This window comes from Sminthopsis crassicaudata, chromosome 2, assembly GCF_048593235.1.
Source record: "Sminthopsis crassicaudata isolate SCR6 chromosome 2, ASM4859323v1, whole genome shotgun sequence".
NCBI lineage: Eukaryota > Metazoa > Chordata > Mammalia > Dasyuromorphia > Dasyuridae > Sminthopsis > Sminthopsis crassicaudata.
In genome coordinates this window covers 548,747,709-548,769,653 of record NC_133618.1, presented here as the reverse complement: position 1 = coordinate 548,769,653, position 21,945 = coordinate 548,747,709, and the positions used below count along the sequence as shown (strand labels likewise).

Sequence of the window (21,945 nt, the reverse complement as noted above, 5' to 3'; positions counted from 1 at the left end):
TCCATCCCAGTTTTGGACAGCTCTATTTGTTGGGAAATGCTTGCTAAGAGAGTGTCAAAACCTGCAACTTCTACTCACTGTTAATATTTCTGCACACTAACAAGAAAAACTTGAATTCCTCTTTCATATTCCATTTTAATACTTGAATATATCTATCATGCTTCCTTTCCCCATGTCTCCAGACTAAATAACAGTTCCTTCAATCAATTCTCCTAGTCAGCTAGTTAGTACAGAGGTAAGAGTAATCACTGGATATAGAGTGAGGAAGACCTACCTCAGTTTAAATCACATTTCACACTATGAGCATGACCCTGAACAAGCACTTAACCTCTCTCAACCTCAGTTTCCTTATCTGTAAAAGGCAGAATGTAGTACATTATTCACAGGGCTATCAGGAATAAATGAGATGACATATAAATGTGTGTGTGTGTGTGTGTGTGTATATATATATATATATATGTACTTTGTAAACCTTAAAATGCTATATGAATGTTAGCTCTCCTTAATAGTATTCTTATAAGATGAGGGGAAATATAAACCATGCCATCCTGATAACTTTCTTAACTGTCTGTTTCAATTTCCTCATCTCCAAAATGGAGATAAATAGTACATACTTCCCAGGGCTGTTATAAAAAAAAAATTCAATAATTTTTGTGAAGTGTTCCTTGCAAACTTAAGATATATAAATGCTAGGTATAATTGTTCTGGATTGATAGAAACATAACCTAAAATCACATTACTTTTTGGCTATTATCTCACACTGTGAGACTTCACTAAGTCTGAAGTTTCAGTCACTCATACTTCCATGTCTTATGTGTGTACGTGTATATATACATACTGGCATAGTTACAACATATTTATGTACATATACACATATTTATGTGTGTATATATATATGTATACATGTATGCCTCATTCATCTTCTTTTTGGATCATTGTTTTTTTTGGAACCATGTGCAGAACTTTATATACATATCCTTAGGATACATTTTGCAATAGTACAAATAGTATTTTTAGATTTTAATTTTTAGACTGAAAGAACTATGATAGGATTTGGCATTTCTTATCCTTGATCAACTAAATGACACAAAATCAATTTGAGTTCATATACAAAAATTTTCTCAGGTGGAATCTTGCACATCTAAGAGCAGCTCAGAAAAGGAAATGGCATAGGGGGAAAAAAAAGCAGAAAAAAGTATGAATAGCTCACAGAGCACCAGATAAAGACAGTAGACATAGAAGTCAAGATCAAGAAAGAAATTTGCAATTTCATGCTTATAAAAGAACCATGTCCTTATTGTATAGGATTTGTCAAATTAAGCAAAAGTACTTATTAAGTACCTACTTTGTGCCCAGGGCTACATACTACCATTTTATTTTACCAATACTTATATGAGAAAGGTTGCACTAATTATGATAAATTTGTGTGTATGTATGTTAGAAATGTGGTATTTTTCTTTTTTTTACATTATCAGGCACATTTCCAATTTAATCCAATCCAATAAGCATATGCACACACTAGTAATTCCAAGGCACTGTGATAGATGCTGAAAACAAAATGATGGAAAAAAATACTTTCCCTTGAAGAGTTTATATTCTACTGAAGCAAGTTAAAGCACCCAAAAGTTTCTATTTGAAACTATCAGTTCAATACCAGTGGAAAGAAGAGTAGACTTGAAATAAGTAGACCTGGATAATTCTTTTGTAAAGCCATTAGAGAATTTCATGAGAAAGGGTTTAGATTACATCCATGGTCATTATATTTCTAGGTCTAGGTCCAGTAATATATATTTTATGTAACACCAATATGGGATGGACATAAATAAAATTCTAAATATGTAAAATGTATTACTGTGCCCCTTCACCTTCTTTATGACTGACTTCTTTTTTCCTCTTAGCACCCTTCCTTCAAGATGCTTTTTTTTTTTTGTCATTCAAGTATTTCCTATGTTTTATTCTTGCTCTCAACTTGCTGAAATCTAATCTTTACTAAAAACTAGATTTTAAGTCATGCATTTACATTCTAATCTATATAAATTATTTCTGACTAAGACTCCCCCCCCCCCAATCAGGGTCTAAAATCCTTAAGGTCAAAGACTATTTCTCATCTTTGTACCACTCTTACCAAGAACACAGTGCCTTACACATAGCAATGACTTAATAAATGTTGAATTCACGTTGTCAAATATTTGCCAAAACGGTTCAAAATATGACTCTCCTTAAGAGTGTTCTTATTTCAAAATTGCACTTGTAATGTAGAAGGCATTTAAGAACCAAAGAAATAAAACTACAATTCAATTCTATAGATATTTCATAAGTATTCATTACTAGCTAGTTATAATGACAAGCAATGCATTTCATATTTGGGTATAGGCACCCCTCAAATCACATCAAGTAATCATTTCTTTTTATATGATTTCAAGATATAGAATACTACAATTTCCAAAGAATTAAAAATCAATATCATTCAGAGGGTAATAGAGAACATAGGCAGGAATAAGTAGGATACAATCCTTTCTGCCTCCTAATAAGGTCAGTCCTGCTGACACTACCTAGTTCCCAAACTACCACTAATCTACAAGCCACTCATTCAAATTCAGTGAAGATTTTACTGTTTCTATTATCTTTATCTGATGTTCCTCATCATCCTGACTTCACTGGGTTTGACTCCTGGCTCCAATACTTACTTACACTAAGTATAATCATTGGCAAGTGATTGTACTTTAGATTCCTAAACTAAAAATTGTACTGTTACAAATTTTATGACATGTTTTTGTACCCTTTTAAAAGTGCTATAGAAATGTGTTACTATTCTAGCTCCATTTCTGTGTTTGTTTCTATACCAGGTTATCTTGGATAATTTTTCATATTTTTCTATCTTTAAATCACTTTTCTTCCTCTCATGAAAATACTCTTCACAAAAATGTAATTCATATTTCCTAGGATTCTATGGATAAAAGATACTATGACAAATAACTGGTGTCTCCTCTGAGTTAGTCCTGCCTAAAGAAAACTAAATGCTCAATTAAAAAAAAAAAAATAAAACATCACCTGGAATGTCCAACAACTTTGAGAACAGCAATGTTTCTTTGCTATGCTATATGTGGATCCTTACAAATTGTGGATACTCGTTTTTCATTATGATAAGCCCAGAATGAGGATGATTAAGCTTCTTTTGATTAAATTGTTGATGGTCCACATAAAGAAAGTCAGTCCATGAGCATAGATCCAGCTAAATGGTGGCAGCTGTTCTTTCACCAGTAAACAGATGATAGCAAAAAAGCACCCAGTCATTTTGGTCAGGCCCACTACTAGTTTAAACAAAGATTTCAACTGTGCCTCCCCAAACTAAGGGTAATATGAGTGATACCTTAAATAAAGCAGCGCAGAGCTAACTTTCCACTTCTTGGATTTAATGGTCATATATTTTTTTTTAACCTAAAATGTCTTAGTAAGTTATTAAATAGAAGATACAAGTATCAGTTTTGTTTCAATTACTGTTACACTGTTATATCTTATATCCATCATTTTTTTCTTTGTTCTTCAGTTTTCTTACCCCTCCCTAAGAAGATAATGTGATGTTTGTTCCTTCTTGAAAACCTTTGAACTAAGCCCCAGCCCAAAAAAGGAAAAAATACAAAAGAAAGGAAATTGATGAATGTCCAACCAAGTGATTCTTCTGCTTGAGAGAAAATTAAAATCAATATTAAGGTTTGAGAACATCTATTGATTTCAATAATTCATTTTCAGTAGCACCATAATCAAAAGCATTTTTTTTACATCTGCTTGCTAACTATGCAGAACGACACTGTACAGGACTAACTGAATAGACTCTCCTCTGGATCCTTGCAATCTAAGACATAACAATGAGGCAGAAGGATATATCAAAGTCAGATGTGACAAAATGTTATTAAACAAGTACATAAGCAAAATGCCTTATAATTATACAAGCAGAGAGTTTGTGTAATTGTAAAGAGAAGATTGGAGGGACAGAACAGGAGAAAAAGGGACAAGCCACTCCTTTTCCATTTAGCAATCTCCAATTCTTTAGGTGGATAGTTACCACCATACAAGACAAAACAATTAACCAGAGTCAGAAAAATCATATCTGAGCCTTAGGTCCTCAGCTTTTAACTACGAGACCCTAGACAAGTCACAACCTCAGGTGCCATTTTCTCATCTACAAGATGGAGGTGATAGTTAATAATAAGAGCTTATAATAAAAGTTAATATTTATGTGATTTTAAGGTTAACAGTTCAGTTTATATTATTTTATTTTAGTTCTACATTCTTACAATAGGGTAAGATAGGCAATGCAAACACTAACTCCATTTTAATAATTATCATCCATACATTAGTCACCTACTGAACAGAGTTCATAGGATCATAGATCTATAACTGAATACCCTAGTTCAATCCCTTTATTCTATAAATAAAGAGATTAGAATCCAATAAGTTAATAGGCAGCTAGGTAACATGATAGATAGACTGCTGTAGTTGGAATCAGGAAGATCATGTGGTCACTGTGTGACCCTGAGAATATCACTTAACTTGCTTCAATTTTTTTATCTGTAAAAGGTGGTTAATTGCACCTTCCTAACTGAGAGATACTATTTTTAAGAGTTTTGAAAAAAAAAAAGTACTACATAAATATTAGCTATTTTTATTTTGCCAGCTTTTAGTCAACTTACCCAAGAGTATACCAGGAGCAGGCTTCAGGGATAGAATATAGCCTCTGTGCTCTGACTACAAAGCCAGTGCTCTTTCCACAGTACTGGATCCCTCTGTTGCTATAAGGAAAACACTTTATAAACTCTTCATGGGAGACCTCAATTTCCTCATCTGTAAAATGACGGGGTTGGACTAAGGAGCCTCTGAGATCCATTCTAGTTCTAGACCTATGAAGTTCTGGATAGCAGTATAGCAGTAGAATAAAGTAAATAACAGAATGAGAACACTTCTGGCCAGCTACAGAGAAGGACCCACATTTTGGCTGACAATATCAAGTTGACTATGAGGAAACAGAATGGAGATAAATAATAATAGCTCTACATGAAAGTTGTAGCCATGAAATGATGAATTTGTCAAATAATTAGCATTTATCAAGCCCCTATGTGCACGGCACTGTGTCATGGGCCATGGAAGACATCAAAAGGTATAAAACATAGTAAGTGCTCTCAAGGACAGTGTGCCCAGAGGAACAATATATATTCAGATGACCTCTAAATTACTTTTCAGCTCTAAAGCTATGACCCAAATACAAGGCAAGCAATCAATCAATGAACATTCATTAAGTGTTCCTGATGTGCAAAGCACTGTTCTAGGTGCTAAGAATACTAATAATTTTTAAAAAGAAAAGACTGCCTCTGCTTTCAAGGAAAATAACAAATCTATGTGAGAACATAGAATAAATACTATAAGGAGCTCAAGAGGCAAAGGGATGGCTGAGCATTGATATCATGGAAGGCTTCACAGAGTAGCTGGGACTTAAACTAGGCTCTGATGGATCAGATTCTGAGCAACAGATAGGAAGGCAGAAAGTCGGCCTAGTATGGGACAGAACATAAGAATATGAACATAAGAATAGCTAATTCAGGAGAAGACTAAGACCAGTCAGGCCTGAGCAGAGAAAATATAATAGTGGACATAAGATTGGAAAGGCTGATTGGGGCCATATGATGGAAAGTGTTAAATGACAAGATAATACAATAAAACTTTATTCTGTAATCATTTGGATCCCACCTAAAGGCTTCTGAAGACAAATGCAGAGTACCATAATAGCAAACATCAATAAAGGTTGGACACCTACCTTCCCTACATGGAATCATGCAACTGTGAATCCTTTTCTTCCTGAAGAATTTGGCTACAAGGCTTGAGAAGTAAAATTAGTGTTCAGCCAGATTAGAGAAACTAGGCAGCGCACAGAAGATGGTATTGGATCTGACCCCACTCTTTGAGGAGGCACCCTTAGTAGGACCCAGAGGTTAATGTTTTCAATGAATTCTTTAGCATCCATTTTGCAGGACGCCCATACTATAATTTGTGGGTCCACTGAGGGCTCTTCCAAAGAGACCTACACTAAGAGGTTGCTCCATAGTACTTACCTTCTGAAAAGACAAGGCTTCCTACCACATGACATGAGCTATCATTCACATAAACATCATTCAGATGTTATTTTTTATATTTCTAAAAAAATGAAGGGCTTAAAATGCATAACAATTTTTAAATACACAATATCAACACTATCAATACCATCTCCAGATATGAGAGACAATAACATATAATATTTTCCTATGAGCAATAGTTGAAATTATATATTGGGCTGAAGTTCTTCAAAACACGAATAGCAGAGAACAGAGAAAGTTCATTTGATAATTTGTGAAAGAAAGATAAGGTAACAGATGCTTTTCCACAATGACCTAGATCCATAAGAGTAGACTTTTTTCTTAACTCATTTTCCAAAAAATTTATTCAGTTGTTTGCTTACACTGATATTTTTACATTTCTTCCCAATTAATTTTTATACAAATGAAAAAATGGCTATTTCAAAGTCAATATGTAATAGTAATGGGGGTAGTGATATGTTTTAATGAAATTTGCAATGCTTATATGAGAAAATGGTCTTTGACCAATCTCTACCCCGTTACCATCATCAGAAAGCTTTTTATGAAATCACAAGGTTTTAAAAGAAGTTAAAAACTAAGTATAAAAAGGAATTTGGCCACAGTTGGTGGTACCAAGGCATAAGCATCTCTCTAAAAGAAGTATAAAAAGAAACAACTCAATTGGTTAAGCAAAAAAACCTCCTGGAGGTTTTAAATAACTAAACCCTGGGCATATCTGCTCAGTGGGTGAGATTGCAATCCAGAAGATGCCTGTGGAGAAGACTCCAATAATAGTTAAGGAGATTTTTTTTCTCTTCTCTCACCCCCTGTGGCCATGTAGCTTAGGAGGGGAGTTATTTGACCAGTAGGGGACACAACATGCAAGAGGGATCAGAGGCAAAGTCTCAAGAGAAACACAAATATAGAGAAAGTCATCAGAGTAAGAAGCAGTGATTTCAAGGACAACAATCCTTGAACCCAGAGAAGAGAGTTGTGCAAATGGAAAAGTTAGTTAACTCCTCAAAAAGTTACAGGTGATGTGCTGCTCTGCATTGATACAGCAACCTACAAGATGAAATCATAGTTCTGAAGCATCTCTGTCAGAACAAAGCATTGAGATGGATATTCCACACAGATCCACTTAGTGGTACGGTTCTCCTCCTATATTCTGCCCCCATTTTTTTTTCATCTGCTTGAAAGATCAACAGTGATTTTAGAGTTGGGGAAATTGAACAAGGTGGGGGGAGCAGAAAGAATGCTCTGGTTGTTTCTTGAAAAAACAACCTCAGAAATTATTCATAAAAGCTGTGGTTTTACAACAAGAAATTAAATGGGAATTGCAAAGATCTTCTAATCCTAAGATAGCTATCAGTCTGAGATAATGACATGGATTCTCTTAGCAGGACAAAGTGAAATTCAAAATATAGATTTAATCTTAGCCTGAGGTCATTCTGCTGGGCTATGGTACTAGCTCATATCTGGCTGTAACTAAGAAGATGTTAGCTTGCTTTTATCAGACAAAGGCCTCCTAGCAAGAAAGAGCCGAGTTGACCAGCAGGTGCCTAAAAAAGATGCAATTCAGAAGTTGATAACAGAGAAAAGCTCAGCAGATACCCAGTGGAGAAACGCCTAACAGTGAACCCAAAGCCATTAGAATACTACTTGGCAAAAACCCCATCCTACATGAGCAGAGGGATGAGACCAGTATGGAATCATCACAGTGACAGTAAAGAAAGCAAGACTTGGATTTGCCTCCCATCCTAGACACTATGTAACTGAGCAATTCATTCAATTTATCTGAGATTTTATTTCCTAATATATAAAATGAAAGGGTTAGAAAGGTCACCCTCTATAACCCTTTCCAATCCTAAACTTGTGATCCTGTTATATATACCACTAAGGAACCTCATCAGCCCTGAAATACTATAGATGTTAATTATCCCCATGATTACACATACTATAGTCATGCACATTTGCTGCTCATGTACTTCTCCATACAGTTTCTCTAGGTATCTCTATTCTTGGTCTACTAATGATACATTTTTGGGGGGGATGGTATGACCTACCTATTTTTTTTAATACAGTGGTACTTCATTAAATGTTTGTTTAACTAATCCTGTCCTCCTGTTATGGTATTAGTTACTAGTCAAGCGCTATTGAGGCTTGCCTTGATTTGCATGGTTTACCCAGGCAAACATACCCAATACTTAACCTCCAAACAGTGAAAATACTCCTTAGGCCAAGCTCTGGAAAGAAAAATAGGTTGTCTTGGTATACTAAGAAACATCAGGTCTAGAAAAAAAATTTTTTTTTTGATTTGGGTTTTGGTCTGGATGTGGATCTAATTAGACATGTGACCTTAGGGAAACCAACTAACCTTTCAGGGCATTATGTTCTTTAGTTATAAATGTACAAGTTGAATTAAATGGTCTCTTCCTGGAAGTCCCTTCCAGTTCTTAAAATTCTATGGTCCAGGTGTGTGGCAGGGAAGGGAGGAGTATGGTGGGTGATAAGATTCAGCTATCATTACTCAACATGCCAGAGTTAATTTTAGAACCACTTATTGTCAAATCTCAATTAACCAGCTGAACAGTCAAACAGATTGTCCCAAAATAGCATACAGTCAAATCACTGGCTAAATCAAGGATATATGATTTCATCAGCGTGAGTTCTTCATCTGCTGATAAAACTCACAACCACACAAGGCCTTGGTGGATGGTTTTCATGATTTGGAGAATGGTGGAAATCTTCATCACCTGATGACCAACTCAGACCTAATTAAATTTATCTTCAAAAAAAAGACAGGCAAGCCATCATTATGGACATACTTGAAATATTTCTAGCTTGTCACAATGTCCCAAAGTTCATGGTCTCTTTATATGGTATTTCAGAATCAAAAACCACCTTCATGCCACAATGAGACAATGGAATAGGACTCTACCAAAGAAAAACATGGATGGTTTTCTTTAATCATATATATTTTAGATTAACATGCCAGTTCTTCCAGCAGATTGTCCCTTCCTAATTATATTCTGCTTTAGTCAATATTCAATTCTTTTGTATAATTACTTGACAACATACCAGCTCACAGAAAGGAGAAATGACTATAAGCACAGCAGGTAGCATAAAACAGGGTTTATTCTGAATGTTCCATAAGTGCAGAAGCAATATAGTTTAATGCTGAATACAGGACTGGGTTTGGAGAAATGATGACTGATTCAAACCCCAAATCCAGCACTTACTGGCTATGTGGCAAGTCATTTAACCCTTATGTGTCTCAAACAACTCCCTAAAACATTTCAACCAAGTCACAGCAAAAGTTTTATCTACCATGGTAGAAAAGTTCCCTTATACCAATGACATCCCAGAACTTTTTACATATTCCTATAAGTCACAAATTTGTATGCACATAATGAGGGGCTGTCTAAAATAGCTTAATGTAACAATCCCATTGAAGTTAGGAAAACAAAATCAGGGGAAGCAAGAGATCCACAGGTTAAAAGAGTTGTCTTGGGCAATAATTAAAAGAGCTTCTCATACTCTTTGCTGTTCTGTTGTGAAAAATAGGAACTGCCACCAAAATCATCTCAATGTCCAATTTCACCTATCAAGTGCTATGCAAATTTTAAAGCTCTTTGTACATGCAAGATATATTTGTTGCGGTTATTATACAGACCTTCTTAGGCATTCTCAAAAGAGCCTCACAAGAAGTAAATCTTATGAAGTAAATCATTTAGATAGGTCTATACTCCTTTTACAAAAGAAGAAACTGAGACTCAGAGATAATATAGCTAATAACTACCAGAGGCAAAATTCAAACCCAGATATTCCTGACACCAAGTCTTATACTCCCTATCCATTAAACCACTCTGCATCCCTTTGGTTTTCTGGGAAGGGAGCCATTCTAGAAAACCAAATAGAGAACAGGAGACAGAATACAGAAGGATATGATTGGGAAACAAATTAAAGATTCATATTGGTTCTTTTTCTTCTCAATAGTATTTTATTTTTCCAAATATGTATAAAGATAATTTTAAATATTTATTTCTGTAAGATTTTGTGTTCCAAATTTATATCAGTTCTTTTAAAATTCACTAACCCTTCTTTTTTTTTTTCTTTTCTTTGTTACAAGGAATGGCTTGCTGGGTGGGAAAGAGTGGGAGGAGGATATTCAGGAACAAAGGTGATATCAATTTTTAAATTTTAAAAATAAAATTCAACCAGCCCCTAGGAATAGTTCAGGCAAATTCATAATGTTTAAGCTAAAGAGGAGATCATATATGAAATCAAATAGATGACACAGTACACAGAATGTTTGACTTGGATCCATGAAGGTCTGAATTCCAGTCTTCCCTCAGATACTTAATAGCCATGTGAAGATGAGTATAGCCTCTCAATGGCAATTCCCTCATCTGTGAAATGGAAGTAATATTAAAACCTACTTTGCAGATTTGTTGAGGATCAAATGAAATAACATATAAATCATTTTTCAAACCTTAAAACATTTTATAAATGTTAGGTCTTATTATCCTGATTATTATGATGATGAGGAAACAAACTTGATATAGTAATGAGAGAAAAATCTGTCCTTTATTAGCTGAATGACGTTGAACAATTTATTTCCTTTTTCTAGGCCCAAGTTTCCTCATGTGTAAAACTAGAGCAGTGTTTTGTTTTTGTTTTTTTTTATGTTGGACAAGAAGTTCCCAAGATTTTCAGGGAGCCTATGAGGTCAAACTATTTTCATAACAATACTAAGATGTTAGAATTTCTAAGATGATAAATTACCAATAGGTAAAACTCACTTAACTGTTTGGGAGGCTCTTCAATAATTTTTAAGGCTGTAAAAGGGTCCTAGACCAAAACATTCCAGAACCACTAAAAACAAATATATCTGAAGTTAAAAACTTGGGCAGAGGCAATAGACATGATCTCTAAGTCCTTTCAAGTTCTGCTTTACAGACAGGTCATCTATAATACTAATAACGTACATTTATATACATATACATATATGTATATACATATATGTATATACATATATATATATGTATATATATATATATATGTCACTTCCAGGTTTATAGGGTGATTGTTTTCATCATAACACTATGAAGTAATTAGTTAAATTCTTATTATACTTACTTTACAGATGATGAAACAAACTCAAAGTTTCAGTAGTTTGCCCAGTATCTGAGTCAGTATTAGAACTTGGGTCTCTGCTAAAAAGAAAAGAACTTTCCATTCCAAAATGTGGCCTCATATTCACAATTTTGTAAAACTGTTTCAATGTGGAGGCCAAAGAATAGCACAGAAAGAGATATGAGAAGTGCCAAATATAAACTTCCCCTCCTACCTGTGGCCCTGGAGGCCTTCAGCAAGTATTCTAGTTTGTGATTACTAAAAAAAAAAAAAAAAAACACTTGCATTTGACACACCTTTCATAGTTTACCTGATCACTGTACTAAAATTTGCAATTTGAAATCATCCAAAATTGTTTTTATAAAGGAGTAACCTAGGAATTGGGTTGATTAAGTTATAGACTGTCACTAACTTTTCAAGGCATCTTAAGCAAGTTTTTGAATCTGGGGCCTCAATTTCCCTGTCTGTAAAATGAGAAAAAGAATCCCCTAGATTACTGTGATGTATTTTATGAGTATTAAAAAATGATGTCATTAAATGATGTCATATTATTCCTAATATAAAGCCACAGATAAGAGACTAGTACTCTCTCTAAAGTTTTAAAGACAAATTATCTGACTCCCCTCCTCCCTTCACCCCCTCCCTAATCCACCCTGAGCCCAAAATATAAGAATAGCAGTCTGATTTACAGGGCGATATTGTTAGCAATAGCTACTTTTGTGCCTGAGGCAAGTAACACTATATTGAAGCCCCAGAATATCAGAAAGTTATTAAGGGAACAGAGATTGACCAGGACTTTGCTGAAGAAGAACTTTAGCTATTGAGAAGTGGAAGGGAGAGGGAGAGGTACCACCACAAGAGACTTTCTATTTTGACCTAATTATTCTTGCTAAGTACTGGTTCTGTTAAACCTTCCAAAATTTCACCTCAGGACTAAGATTTGTTGTCCCTTCCTTAATTACAGTTCTATTAGCTTACATATTGAAATGTAGCTACCACAGTTCCATCAGTAATCTCCCTCCATATTCCCTTCTTATTCCATAGGCAAATAAATTTTGCACAACACCTCAATTTTAAACAAAGCTCAACCTAAAGGCAACATCACCAGTAAATGTGTTTTTCCTCTTAAGTTCTTCAGTTGTGTCTAGGAAAAGCTAAAAGTGTTTTAGCACGATATCTTAGCTTCTAGAGGGTGTGATTAGCTTCTTTTTACAATTATCTTTTATTTTTACTTAACTTTTTTTTAAGTTTAGTTGACAAGTCAGATATTTAAACTGTTCTATTTCACAATCCATCACCAACAATTATTCCTGTGAAACTTTAAATTAAAAAAAAAAAAAAAAAGAAACAAACAAACAAACAAAAAACGCCATTGAAAATATTAGAGGAATTCCAGGTTAAATATATATCTAAGCCAAAAATTCATACTGAACCAAAAAGAAGACCACCTGGGCCAGGTCTATTCAGAAAATAATGAGAAATCTATTGAAAGTTAATTAACACCTCTTTAGAACTCTCCTCTCTCTAGAAAATCCGATAAGGATCTACTTTCACAGTATCTGATAAGGCATTTATTCCTAGGTGCCTAAGAACAACTCTTTGGAAATAGAAAGTTTATCAGGAGGTCACTACTTTGGCTTACAAACAATTCCATTTGAATACCTAGATAACTTAGTCAACAATTCCTGCATCTCACTATAATTTAATGGTATCATATAAACCTGACTTGATTCTTCCGGTCATCAAATAATGCATAGAATTTCTTTTCAAACGTTTATTAATCATATCTGAGTTAAGCTCTAAATGAAGAAAGGTGAAACTGAAAAACAGCAATCTAAATCTCATTTCCTAATAAATTGGACATTTTCCTCCCGAGTCAAGACAGATTTAATACCTTCTTGTACTTTCTGCCTGACTTCTCTCTCCATCAGGTTCTTTGAATATTTATTCCACTCTCTGGTCCATAGGCTTCTTAGCACAGAAATGAAAGTAGTGACATTCAAAGCATCAAAGAGGTCACGTGATAAGACTGCATTCTCAATACTGCCTCAAAAACTGTCCAGAAGTCACAGCTAAGTAAACTCAAATCTGCAGTCTGCAGGGAGGGAGGGAATGAGGGCGGAGGAAACAGGAGGAGAGAAGAGGGACAAGATGGAAAAAAGAAAAATAGCTCCCCCTTCTTATCCCCAGATAATAACAAAAACACTGTAAAAAGCAGCTGCTATTTCATGTAGGAGATTGTCTTTAACCCAAAGGAATGATACTGGGGAACAATATATATAAATTTCAACATTTCTTAGGTAGAACAAGAAGTGAATTTCAAGAAAAGTTTTCCTTTTTAAACCCCCAAACCTCTGGTAGAAAATTATTTTTAGAACTTCAATATCACCTCACAAAAGAAGAAAGCTCTGAAAGGAGGAGAGGAGGATGGGCAAGTGACATAAGGCATCAACTACTACTGCACAGCAACAAAATCATCATTCATATGTAAACAATATGTTAAAATGATGGTACTATTTTGATGTATTTTATGTCTTCTAGGATAAGAGAACAATATATGATTACAGATGTCTACTTTTTTGTACTTCTAGAAATCACAGACTAGGCAATCATTATTTATGAAAGCAAAAAACAGATCAAGACTAAGGTTCAGCATAATTAACAACTAATAAAACGGATCCTGTGCCTGAAATATCAAAAACAACATTTATGCAGACTGCTCTTCAGATCTATTTTTTTAGGTCTCTTAACAGTGTGCTATTCAGATGACAGTCTATTCTCTAAAAAAAGCTAAAGCTTCATGTAATAAACTTTAAAAGTTATTTAAAGATGTGCATTTTTTTAGGATTTTACAATTCAACATTTAAAATATTGATCTTATACCGCATTTTTAATAGAAAGCAGTCTAGCTAGGTTGCAAAATATGGTCCTAAGGACAGGAAAGCATTTTTTTGAAGGGGGGGGGGCGAGAAATTGCTATCAGATTGGTATATCTGGAAGGAGAGTGATCTTTGTGTCCTTGTCAGGATGTAATCACAACCAGAACAAGTCAACTTCATAAATAAGAAAGCATAACCTGTCAGCTATTGAGGTACATCTTGCCAATTCTTCCCTATTGAACACTCGGCATCCGCATACAGTACCCTTATTTCCTGTAACAATATGAAAATACTTTTCGTGGAGGCAAGCTAAGCCTGGCCCCGAAAATGCATATTCAGGTTTGTCACAGTGTTTATATCAGGAAAAAGTGATCTGTATGATTTTTTAATTAGGTGGCTTTTCCCTCCAGACTCATTATAAAGGGGGAAAAGGGGGGGGGGGTCAGAGATCTGATTCAGTTGCCACACTGGAGGCATGAAAATTGAGAGACAAATGCAAACTCGGAGAGTGCCGAGTTACAGGGGGACTTTTATGCCATCTTCAAGTGCATTAAGAAAATGAACTTCCAGCTCTCCCGCAGAGCACAATAGATACAGAGAGGTATGATTTAGGAGAGGCACGCTTATTTTTAAAGCCCAGCATCCACCCCTACTTAGAGGATGACCCTCTCTCTAGAAGGCATTTACTTACTCAAAGATGCAAAGGAGAAGACGGAGGGGGGAGGTGTGAAAGCCCCCAAAGCACACCACAATAAAAGACTTTCAAAGAAAGAAAGGGGCAGAGCCCTCAGTCAGCCGAACCTTTCTGAGACACGGACATTTCCTACTGCTTAATTATTTAGAAACGAGAAAGATGCCACAGCAGCCGTGCTCTCGCCCCCCGCCCCCGACCACTCACCCCACCACACTCTCTCCCACAATAGCAGCAAGAAAGGAAAGCGGTTCCGTATCAGTCAGGAGCCTTCTCTGAAATCCATCCCCTGCATGCATGCAGCAGGCAGAGCTATAAACAACACCCCCCCCCCCACCTTCCAGGCAACGCACGGAGGGACAGACCAGAGCAGACTACTCCCACAGTAAAGAAGCTGAGCCAGCGGCGAGCCCCTCCGCCCCCAGCCCGCGCCGCGCGCGCTCCCAGCCCTCCTTCCCCGGCCCTGCCCAGCCCTGCCCTGTCCTCCGCCCACATCCCCGTCCCCACCTGGCTCCCTGGGCATCGCAGGCACTTGTCTGCAAGCTTTAGCGGGGCGGCTGGGGTGGCGGCGGCAGCATCCCTCCTCCAGAGCCAGGGCTGGGGGGAGGGGGCGGCGGGGGGGCCAAGCATGCACTACTCCCCGGACAGGAAAAAAATTCATCCTCTCTCTTGCCGACCTCTCCGTCTACTTTCCATCTATCTTTACAAATACCAAGGTAGGTCCCATCAGGCACAAACACAAGGGCTTGCACTCGCTTGACAAGTTAAGCTTTATTTCCTTTCTTCTCCTTACCTGTCTTGGGAAATGCTTGAATGGTTCCCCCCCCACTCCCCCCCACCCTCCTGGAGAAGACGAACAAGGGGCAGCTGCAACAGCTCTTTTGTGTGACTGCTTGAGAGCCACACACAGAGACTACTAATTAACCCAGGAAGCTGAATAGAGGACAAGCCCGGCGCCCCAGAATCTGTATAACTCAAGCTGCTCTCTAATGCTGGGAAGGGAAAGAAAAAGAAAGAAAACCTCCCAACCTTGGATACTGTTGCTAGGCCTGGCAAAGCTTTCCCTCCTCTCCCTTCAGTCTCTGCTAGAGGCCTCCATCCCTCATCTCCCCGCAGCTGCCTCCCTAATGGGGACTGGAGTTTAATGTTTCTGGATGAGACCCGGGCACGCGGGAAAGAAAGTAAGGAGAAAGCGTGGTCCAGCCCCTGATCAGGGTGACTGCCCCGCTGCGCTCCCACCGAGGTAGTTCTCATCTCAAAGCCATTCACCCAGGTGTGGGTCTAATTCAGAGAGGAATCAAGACCCAACGGGGCAGGAGCTCCCTCCTGCATCCCTTTACATTGTTTTCCATGGATAAACGCTACCATATAATGAATCTGTTCCACTTACAACAATTAGCTGTATCCCAAAGTTTATCAATTCAAAATGTTTTACCCAGTACACAGCAAGTGCTTACTAAATGGTTGTTGTCAAACTGGCTGGCCCAAAATATGGAGATCAAAGGAGGCCTGGAATTTGTCCCCCCAAAGCAATGACATCATGAAAATGGTAACACCAGGGGGCAGCATTACACAAAGCAGAATCGTGTATGCGAGAACCAGCAAGTTTTTCATCTGGGGTAGAAAGTAGAAAAGGAGCATTTTGCCTACCCTACCCCCACCCCCTCATTACAGACACTTCAAGGGATCTAGGCTACTGCAAGGTGTGGAGCCATGCTTCCCTATGAAATAATGCAGGGGGAGAAATCAAGCTCTTTTCTGCTCTCTTTGCCCTTATACAAATTTTCTGCCCTGGAGTAAAGGCCCAGTGTCTCTGCCTAGTTATAGTTCTGATTCCAGGAATGACATTTCCTCTTATTTCCAAGTGAATTACTCCATTTTTAAAGTATGTTCAGAAATCTTAGACTGGGACTCTATCACATATGAAACAATAATTACAAAGTATTTGATGTAGTCTTTTAACATGGATTTTACAAATTCTAATGAATTGTGGTAGGAATTCCACTTTTTAGTTATCAAGTCACTCAAAATACCCTTACCACATAGTTAATATTTAATAAGTGCCTTTTTTATTGAAACCTTACCAGTCTTATATCATCAAACCTTGATATATGTCTAATTTAATTTCTAATGCGGATAAGACACTTCAGCAACATAAGACAGACATGATTTAGCAATTTTGAAACTTCAAAGTGTTTTTTTTTGTTGTTTTCTTTCTAGAAAAATCTAGATCAAAATTTGGGCAATCTGTATTTGGGCTTCTAAAGGAGACTGAACATCTGCACTAAAAGACAACCAAAGTATCACTTCATATGTGTATTTGTTGTTCTTCAATTGCTTTCAGTTGTGTCCAACTCTTCATGACTCTGCTTGGGGTTTTCTTGGCATAGATACTGGAGTGCTTCTCCTTCTCCAGCTTAATTTACAAAAGAAGAAAGTGAGACAGAGTTAAGTCACTTTCCTAAGGTCACAAAATTAGTCTGAAGTTATATTTGAACTCAGAAAATTGAATCTTCCTGATTCCAGGTACAGCACTCTATCCCATGTACTACCTTTCTGCCCTTCATATGTGTATAGCAACCTGTAATTGAATAAGAATTACATTTATTGTGTTGACAAGTGGTCAAACAGTCTGCTTGATTAGACTTTTTGGCAAGCTCTAATTATTTTTTTTAATTTTTTTTTCTCGTGAAGGAATTGGAAATTGAGTAGATAGGCATCACTTGGGGAATGGCTGGATGAGTTATTATGAAGGTAAAGGAATATTATTGTTCTATAAGAAATGACAAGCAGGCTCATTTCAGAAAAGCCTGGAAAGACCTATATGAACTGTTGCTGGATGAAGTAAGAACCAGAAGAACACTATACACAGTAACAACAAGATTATATGATGATCAAATGTGATAGACTTGGCTCTTTTCAACAAGATGATGATTCAAGGCAATTCCAACAGACTTAAAACGGAAAATGCAATCACATCCAGAGAGAGAACTATAGAGACTGAATATGAATCAAAGTATAGTATTGTCACCTTTTTATTTGTCTTCTTTCTCATGTTTTTTTTTTCCTTTTTGGTCTGATTTTTCTTCCACAACATGACAAATATGAAATATGAAATCTATCAGATTTCTTTCTCTCTGTTGGGGAGAGAGGGAGATAAGGAAAAAAGGGAGAAAAATTGAATGTTGAAAACAATCTCCCTAGGTATTTGGAAAAAATAAAACACTATTGAGATATTAAATAAATAAATACTAAAAAAATTCCTCTTTATATGAAATCTAAATCTCCAAAAATTCCTATTTCCAGGCCTCATCACATAACAGAAATGACCTTGGGTTCTTAAAGAGTATGCCAGCAGAGTACTGACAGATTTCACTATGCTGGTATGGCTTCAAGTATGTCCCCAAGAACAAGCTGAGTCTGTTTTCTAAAGACCATCTTAGCTAGTAATAGAGACACATATCACCAATAAGTACCTAGTGATTAAGTCTTTTGACTATGCCAAAACAAAGAAAAATCTCTCAATCCTGTGTGCCCCTTTCTTGCTTCTGAAATGAGAATGCTAAATTGGTGAGAAAAGAATCATAAAAGGTGATTCTAATAAATCACCTTATTACAGCACAGAGAAACAGTGGAAGTTGAGGCAAGTTTTTTGTTTTTTGTTTTGTTTTGTTTTGTTTTAATCTTGAGCATATATTAGACTAAACAAAGTCATCTCAAGGGCATTAAAGAATGAAAAGAAAAATAGATCTATAAATATAAGAAAATTGGAAAAGATTAGTAAAAGCCATTTAAAAAACTGTTTTCTGCATCAAGGATAGTGAAAGTGCTACCCTTGGACCCTAATATCACAGACCCTGAGATGCTTACAGAAGAGAAAGGTAGAATGATGCAGTGGAAAGAAGAAGAAAGAAGGAAGAGAACAGCAAACTATTTAAAAAATATCTGTGGTGGAACAAATAACAGTTGTAAGAGTTTTGAAGGACAAATAAACTATGTGAAGAAGAAAGGAAAATAGTAAAGAAGTTGAAAAAAATCCCAGACCTAACTGACATTAAAAAAAGAAAAAAAGTGATCAAGAAAACATTAAAAATTATCATCAATATGCCTGTTCTCCCATTTATACAAAATCTTTATGGAAATTATCTATATATGAACTGGGAACATACTCAATGAGGTTATTATCAAGGAACAAGCAGGCTTTTCACAAGTGATATTCATTAATGGACCACATCTTTATCATCTTACAATTGATTATAAGATGTAAAGAATATAAATCTCAACTCTTGAGATTTATAAAACTCAACTTATAGATATATAAAACTCAACTCTTCCACTTACCACCTGTATGATCTTTGTATTCTTTTTTTTTCTTGAGGCAATTTGGGTTAAGTGACTTGCCCAGGGTTACACAGCTAGGAAATGTGAAGTGTTAAGTGACTGAGGCCACATTTGAACTCAAGTCCTCCTTACTTCAGGGCAGGTGCTCTCTCCACTGCACCACCTAACTACCTCCACCTGTATGAGCTTAATCAAGTAATCAATTTACAAACATTTGTTAAATATTTATTAAGCTATAGGTTAAATACTGGAATACAAAGAAAAAGCAAAACCCCAGCTCTTTGAAGGAGCTCATGTTTTAACAAAGGAATACAATATACAAATAATATAACAAATAACTAAGATATATATATATATAATAATATATATCAATTCATATCATATCATATATAAATGGAAAAATTCTCAAAAAAGAAGGTATTAGGAGAAGGGGAGATAGTGGAGGGGGAAGTGGAAACCAAGAAAAGATTTCTTCAGAAGATGGGATTTGAGCTGAAGATTAAATGAGACCAGGAAAGCCAAGAGGCAGGATAAATAGGGGAAAAGAACAGGAATAGTAGCCAGATAAGAAAAAAGTGGCCAGCTCCAGACTTTACTGAGTCAGGAGATGAGTGTTATGTGCAAAGAATTGTGATTAGTGTTTGTTTCTGAATCACAGAGCATAGGGAAGGGAGAAAGGTATAAGAAGGCTGGGAAAATAGTGTAACAGCCTTCCAGAAAATCTTAAACTGGCCATGAAGATTGAGAATGTATTTCTTCCTAGTTAGAGAAGAAAAGAAGCTAATGTGAGATTGGTACTGGCAAGTATGGTTCCCCCCTTTTCTCTATAGTGAACATTTGAGTCTGGATTTGCATTAGCTTCTCTTTTCCCAAGCCACGTAGAAATAAAATTCTAAATTTTTCTCCATGAACCCAAGTCTTGCTTTAGAGATGCTAAGAGGCCAAGTTATAAGGGGCCTTAAATTATAAACAGAACATTTTATATTTGGTCCTGGAGGTAATATGGAGCCACTAGAGTTTACTGAGTAGGGGGAGGTATGGCCAGATCTGTAATATAGAACTATCACTTTGGCAGTTGAGAGGATGATGGATTGGGGAGATGATATAAAAAGAAGTTGCTAAATTGATCTAGTAATTAAGTGATAAGGAACTGCACAGACTGGGAGATGTATGAGTGGAGATAAGGAGATATATACAAAAATGATGTGAAGGTAGACTTGATGATAAACTGGATATGTGGGATTAGTGAAAGATAGGGGTCAAGGACAGCACTGATATTATGAGTCTTGGTCACAATTAACATAGTGGTTCCTCTACAGTAATATGGAAATTTGGATGAAGAGAGGGTTTAGAGGAATTATTTAACTTTTCACTCTTTACCTGTTTTGGTAGGGGCAATAACTTATCCCTTTTCCCATGCAAGTTAGTCTAATTGCTCCTTAAAATAACATTGAGATTCCTCCAGATTCAGTGAATTCAGGGGACAGAGTGACTGTCACTATCCCATGACTGAATACATAGAGATTAATGAGGGTGAAAAAAGGTGTAGGACTAGTCTAAAAGAATTATGGCTGTTGGATTGCAACATGTAACTCAGACAAGTGAGCTTCACTCCACTGAATAAATTTGAAGTATCCTCAATGCCTAGCCTGGTTGAGTAGCCTTCTCTCTCTCTCTGTCTCTCTCTCTCTCTCTCTCTCTGTCTCTCTCTCTTTCTTATTTTCAAAGCATATGCGTGGGTAATTTTTCCAATATTGACCCTTGCAAAACTTTTGTCCCAAATTTTTACCTTCTCCCCCCCCACCCACTCCCTAGCTGGCAGGTAGTCCAATACATGTTAAATATGTTTAAATACATGTTAAGTCCAATATATGTGTACATATTTATACAGTTATCTTGCTGCACAAAAAAAAAAATTAAGATCAAGAAGGAAGAAAAAGAAAAACTGAAAAAGAAAAGAAAATGCAAGAAAATAACAACAGAGAGAATGAGAATGCAATGTTGTGTTCTACACTCTGTTCCCATGGTTCTGTCTCTGGGTGTAGATGGCTCTCTTCACCACTGAACAAGTGGAACTGGTTTGAATTATCTCATTGTTGAAGAGAACCATGTCCATCAGAATTGATCCCCATATAGTCTTGTTGTTGCTGAGTATAATGATCTCCTGATTCTGCTCATTTCGCTCAGCATCAGTTCATGTAAGCCTCTCCAAACCTCTCTGAAATCATCCTGCTGGTCGTTTCTTATACAACAGTAATATTCCATAACATTCATATACCACAATTTATTCAGCCATTCTCCAATTGATAGACATTCACTCAGTTTCCAGTTTCTTGCCACTACAAAGAGGGCTACCACAACGTTTTTGCACATGTGGGTCCCTTTGCCTCCTTTAAGATCTGTTTGGGATATAAACCCAGTAGAAACACTGATAATGCACAATTTGATAACTTTTGGAGCATAGTTCCAAATTGCTCTCCAGAATGGATCCATTCACAGTTCTACAATGTATCAGTATCCCAGTTTTCCTACATCCCCTCCAACATTTGTCATTATCTTTTCCTGTCATCTTACCCAATCTGACAGGTATGTAGTGGTATCTCAGAGTTGTCTTAATTTGCATTTCTCTGATCAATAGTGATTTGGGGTACCTTTTCATGTGATTACAAATAGTTTCCATTTCTTCATCTGAAAATTGCCTCTTCATATCCTTTGACCATTTATCAATTGAATAATGGCTTCAGCTTTTATAAATTTAAGTCAATTATATATTTTAGAAATGAGGCCTTTA

The 21,945-nt window shown here is 36.4% G+C and overlaps 1 protein-coding gene across 8 annotated transcripts in view; it reads right to left on the bottom strand.

Annotated features, from left to right (window-relative positions):
• APBA2 (amyloid beta precursor protein binding family A member 2) overlaps positions 1 to 15,691 on the bottom strand; it is a 384,993-nt gene extending 369,302 nt beyond the window's left edge. For 2 of the 8 annotated variants that reach the window (XM_074294972.1, XM_074294981.1), the window contains exon 1: positions 15,607 to 15,680. The gene's annotated coding sequence lies outside the window, so the exon portion shown is untranslated. Of the gene's footprint in view, positions 1 to 15,020; positions 15,116 to 15,320; positions 15,417 to 15,606 lie in introns of those variants that run through there. The other 6 variants (XM_074294973.1, XM_074294978.1, XM_074294979.1 and 3 more) reach the window with 6 other exon arrangements.
• Between the last annotated feature and the right edge of the window lie 6,254 nt (positions 15,692 to 21,945).